Here is a 6,000-nt window from a genome sequence, read left to right as displayed (position 1 = left end):
AAGGACTACTTCTGGGGGTACAGGGAGGAACTTCCAGTGGCAAATGTCAGAGGTTATGGGGCAGGACTTCTGGTCCCAAGATGGCAACCAGGGGGTGGAACACTTGTCAAAGGGTGGGGCCACTTTTATAGCCCTCCACAATTCACCAAAACTCATTAAACTGCCCTCCAGTTAAAATAATTGCCCGCCCCTGCCCTACACCATTGCTTCTCAACCTTTTTAGACTCTGTGTACCACTCAGAAAATGCCAGCTCTTCGTTTTCACTCAAATTTTGACTACAGAAACATAACTGAGTAATTCTTCTGTTGCACAGAACTCAGAAAGGCCACAACAGGGCAGAATGCTTTTAAAACTACAGATTCCTTTATGAAATCTCTGGGTTTATTTTGTGACTCGTGTTTGCACCCTTAATAGTACTAACATTGTGTGGCACCCTTGAAAGAATCTCAAGGCACCCTGGGGTGTTACGACACCCTGGTTGAGAATCAGTGCCCTACATAGAGGCATGGGTTAGGAGAATGGAAGCTGGCCAACCATAAGGTCACATGCACACCAGGCCTTCTGAGGGAAAGCTGCGTGCTTGCTTTGGACACAGCACCTTGCATCGGGATTTGACACCTATACACAACAGACATCTTTTCCGATGTGTACTAGTTAGCATTTATCAGAGCATTCTCAATCAAGTCTGCTGGAACGTGTTAGTTAACGCACTCCAGCAGCCTCTGCGACGTGTATTCAGTGTCCCCACACTTCAAAATGGTGGTGGGGGTGCTCATCGAACTAACTTTAGTTCAAGTGCCCCCACCACCATTTTGAAGGGCAGGATGCTGAATGATGCTGCAGGTGCTTTAATTAGAGCAGCTCTTGGGGCCTCTCTAATTAAAGCACCCCCCTTCTACCCCAGAGCATGTGTATAGACATCCCTTGTAACCACTGCCTCGGCAGACACTGGGCCTACCTACCCAGTGCCATGTTAGATCCACTGAGATATATGGAAGGGTAGTTAGCCATGTTAGTCTGAAGTGGGTCAGAAGGCAGTGTAGCCATACACCTTTATAGACTACCTAAATAAGACGCACAGAGGGAACACAAGGTCTCCTGGGCCAAAGCTCATTTAATCTAGATACATGCCAAATGGTATCCCCACCACCACCTGGTGTGAATGTTTTGACCCCTACTTGGTCCACGCATAGTTAAAAAAACTACCATGTAGGGGAGGCCCAGGCAAGTTCTGCCTTGCTGGCCCCCCTGAGGGTTTTCGTAGGAGCCTGACAAGGGGACAGCAAACCGTGAAAAAAAAAAAGCTACAGCACTCCACTGCAGGTTGGTGTCTGGAATGAGGTTATACACAGCTCCTAGGACAAAGCAGCCACCTTCTTAGCTCCCAACACACCTTCTTGTATTTCTTTCTGGGTTGACTCCTGTCCCTCTCACCCTGCTGCCAATGAGGTCTTGGCAGTCACCGAGCTGGAAATATGACCGTTCCTTTCCTTCTCTCCGTTAGCTCTCTCTGTCCACATATCAGTCCTGCCTCCTCCTCATGATGTGGTGTCAAAGTCCATCTAAGGGCAGGGCTATAAACAGCCCTTCCTCCTTCAGTTCATCCCCAGACTGTGTCCCTGCCCGAGGAACCGCGCTGTGGCTTAGCAAGTCACCTGTCTGGAGAGTGTGCTTCTCAGATAAGTGCTTCCCTCGCTTCTGCTCACCCCTGAGGAACAAGGAGCCTGCCTGCAAGGGAAAAGCCCATCCCTCCCTCCCCACCTACAACAGAGCTCAGGTAAAAAAAAGCCGCCTTCCACCCCAGGGCACCTGGTACCTATATGAAGTAGACAGGCCCTTACTCCATTCTCCCTTGGCTGTGAAACACCCTTCAAGGCAATCAATTCCACTCACTGGTACATCTAATCTGGGCTCCAGAGGATGCCACAAAGAGGGGCATGGCTACCTAGGCTTCACTGTTCCTGCCTGAATTGACCTCTCATTAGTTTTGCCCTAGCACAGGCTGGGCTCTGTAGAAAGCCAGGGAGAACTCCTATAAGAGGGGATCTTTTTCCATGGCCTCAAAGCCCTGGTCAGTTTTATACAGCAGGGGAGCACAGCCTGCAACTATAATGAATAAGTAAATGGAGCTAGTACCCAGAAAATTGCATATTGTAAGTGAAGAAGGGAATTACTCCCAGGTCAATACCCCGCCATGCTGAGACTACTGTCTGTCCAGCTGTGGCTCATTGTTCTCGAGTCCCTCATCTGTCTCCATCCACTTGCTATCTCATGCACAACAGGGTCCTGGTACATAACAAGAGCTCCTTAAACACTAGAGTACATATAAGTATGGCAATAACAAATTATGTTCAGATAGAGGCCTGAGAATGAACCTACCCCTCACATTGCCCCCTGCTCCCAGAGTTTGTTTTCAACTTTGAATCCAAGGTTGCAAAGTTTCTGGCCTAAATTGCCATGGAACTGTGCACACTAAAGAACTGTAACAAAGCTGTGCAAGGCTGCTTCTTTAAAATCCCCTCCAAAGCCAAATTACTGACAGTATGGCAGAGCTTGTTCCATCCTAAAGCTAGTTATCTCATTCCCAAAACATCCTCCCAAATAGTGACAAAACAAGCAAGCTGTAATAAAGGTAAGGCCTGTTATTTGGAGTGCTTACCAATTTAGTTTGCAAAAACAATATCAGCCTGCTGACAGGGCTCCACTTTGTCTACAACCACAGCCCCTTCCCCAGCTTTTAAAGCTGCCCCCAGCCCATTCCCACACTCTTCTGGAAACATATTATGCAGATCCTGAGCACCATGAAGAGTGGGGTGTAGATATGTGGATGATGAGGGAAGAGGCCTGCCCTGCATTATCTGTCAGGGCCGGAAAGGGCTGTAATCTGAGCCCTGAGCCTTTCCAAGCCAAGATAAACTCTGATCAATCTTTCAACACTACTCCTAGACACTGTGCTGGCCAACTCCCAATGTGTCTACCCTTCCTGCATAGCATGGTGATACATAATATCCGGGGGGAGGGAGAGAGGGGGAGATCCTGTTCCCAGAGGTACCCATTCCCCCAGCACTGCAGGACCCCAATATTCAGTATGCTGCACCCATAAGGTGCCCCTCAGCTCAGGCACAACTGAGGGCCCCCATCCTACTCCAAGAAAACTAGCGGCTCGTTAGGGTTGTAGAGCAGGAACAAGTGAGCCAGTGATATGTAGCAGTGGCCTGATGCCAGCAGTAAAAGGGCACTGACATAAGCCGGAAGGCCAGTTCTCCAGCCTTGAAAATCTAGACCACTAGCACCAGGTGTTTTGCCAGCAGAAAAAAAAAATGCCAGGCCCTTGATTTCTGGGACCCCATCTCAGGGATAAGCAGGGCTGTCCCACATCAATAATGTTATCAGGGTCTGTGATGCTCCGGTGCATCTAAATTAGAAATCTGCCTCTTGTGAAGTTGTTCAGACTTGTCTACACCTCACTACCTTCCCTCCCTTCTGCTTCTCTCCTGCTCCTGAAAGCTGGTGATGTGTCCCGTACCCCACACCTCCCAGCGCAATCCTCCAGAACAGTTGCTTCCTGGACCCCAACAGTCCTGAGAGCACTGCAAACTAAACCATGCATAAACCACTGGTCCCATGCAGACTGAATGCGCAGTTTCAGCAGCTGGTTCCATCCCATTTGTCTACACCCTTGGAAACTATCCCAGGGGTGGGCAAAATACAGCCTGCAGGCCAGATCCAGCCTCTGCCAACTGATTCAGCCCACAGGTGGGCGGCTCCAAAGTCACAGGATCTGGCCCACAGGGAGCTGGCAGCTCCAGCTGCTGTGTCATCCCAGGCAGTGAGCACGCCCCAGCCCCATTTGTAGCTTACACCAGATCTGCCCTGTGTGCCAGAAGCAGTGCCAGACAGGCACCAGCATCAGCTATAGATGCAGCTGGCAGGTTCCCACTAGGTACTGGGGTGCCTGCCCAAGCCCCTCCTCAGGGTAGAAGAGTGGCTCAGAAGCGGTGGAGGCCCTGGCTGTGCTGCTCCTGCTGAAGCTGCCATCTGCACCCACACCAGCTTCCCAACCACCCGCAGCCCCATCTCACATAGGAAGGTTTGGCTGCAAGGGTGGGGAGGGGGAGGCAGTGCTGACCTGGCCTGTGGGCCCAAATAAATGCCTACCCCAACTTGGTAAAGAGGAGAGGCACTTGCTTGTCACCATTTTGTGAAATCAGATGCCTGAGTTTTATTCAGAGCTGCATTTCAGAGAAAGACACTCTGTAACTTTTCCATGGGAGCTGGGTAGAATGGAAATTACCTCCATCTAGAGGCCCCGTGGCCCTCCCCAACACTAGATGGAGGAGGCTGGATGAACACATTGCTGGGGTCATTTGACCCCAGTACTTTTTCCTGCCATGACAGGGGGTCCGACTTGTTGATCTGCTCAGGTCCCTTCCAACCCTACCAGCTATGAAACTTCCCACACTCCCATACCCCAGTTAAGGAAATCCCCTTTTGAAGCTCACTCTGCTAATGTTTCCATGCTCCTTATCTCTCCAGCCGTTGCACTGTAATCTTCATAGCACAGGAGAATCCTGTGGATCTTTCCAGCAGCTGAGTGCACATGTGGGAAACGAAGGAGTGGCTGCTGGCAGGAGGAAGCTGACAGGCCAGGTAGCACAGCCATAGTACTTGCAGTGTCTGTGGAATCCATCCATGATGTTATTCCCAAGACAGGATAACAAAACAGGGCAGGCAAAACTTGCTGGGGGGAGGGTGGTTTCCTTACATCAGCTTAGCAATGGATGTGTAACATCTGGGCACGTGCGTCTGCAGATGCAAGCAGCTATAGTCTTCGATAGTGGCTGACACTGTAACCATGGATGGTGGCAGTAGCTCTTCATTCCTTTATTGTTGGAAAATGAAAGTGCTTGGGCCAGCCGTGGCTTGACTAAAATTGCAGGGAACTTGGAAAGATTCCCTCGGCAGTCACCTGTTTCAAATGCACGCAAGTTTTTCTTCTCTCCAGTCTCCAACTCCAGTCCCACTGACTGCATTTCCCCTTCCTGCAGTTTCAGATTTAGAAGTATTTAACTATGGTGACCCACAGGTCTCACTTTTCAATAGTGACAAATGAGTTTGCATCCTATTGTGGCAGGACAGATTGAAAAGGTCCAGAACACGGCAATGAGGGACACTGCGGTTTGGCCTCAAGAGGTTAAACCACATGTGCAGGGTAGCTACAAAGGGGCACAGAAGGCTGAAACAGGGAGAACATGTTATTTTTCCAGTGTGACAATCTGAGAGAGAATAAGCAGGACTGTGACATTTCTGGTTTCAGTTTATTTCCAGAGTTTTACTGTACAAAATATGCAAAGTGTAAAATGGTTTACGTTTCAGTTTAAAAAACAAAAATCCAGCTATAACTTAAGAGAATCCAGCTTGGAACAGAACAATTTGCTATGCTAGACACACAGTGCATTAAAATCACAGACACCAGGAATCTGCTACTTAAGTCCACAATCAGAAAAAACAGTAAGACCATGTACCATTGCAGTTAAAGTCACATGTGCAGATAGTGTGATGCTGGTTAGTGTCTATTCATTAGAAAAATCCTTGACAAAACCCATCTGACTATATGCAATTTGTGTAGAAAAAAGTATTACACAGTGATCAAAAGAGGTGTTGGCAGGGAACTCCCACCCCGATACATAATAATGCTGATATCAAGTACAAGATACAGGCACAGAAGAGAGTGTAAGACTCCTTCACAGCTAGGCCTCTGTGCAGGTAATGAACCGCAGCAGCCAAGTGAATACATCTGTGTGTACGGGGGTGCTTCCAAGTGAATTATTTAGTGCTGGTGAAAAAGTGCCAGATCAGCAGCCCTAGAAAATGAAGTCCTCCACCCACAAAACAGGCATAGGACGGGTAGCAGCAGCTTACAGCTTTTAACCTGCCAATGTGCTTTGCTATACACATAGGTGAAAATTCTGCCCTGGTAGCCTCCTGGAGAGATGAGG

The sequence above is a fragment of the Crocodylus siamensis genome, chromosome 1 (assembly GCF_052110815.1).
Source record: "Crocodylus siamensis isolate JL-2025a chromosome 1, ASM5211081v1, whole genome shotgun sequence".
Lineage (NCBI taxonomy): Eukaryota > Metazoa > Chordata > Crocodylia > Crocodylidae > Crocodylus > Crocodylus siamensis.
The sequence above is the reverse complement of the archived record's forward strand: the minus strand, read 5'-3'. Positions refer to the sequence as shown.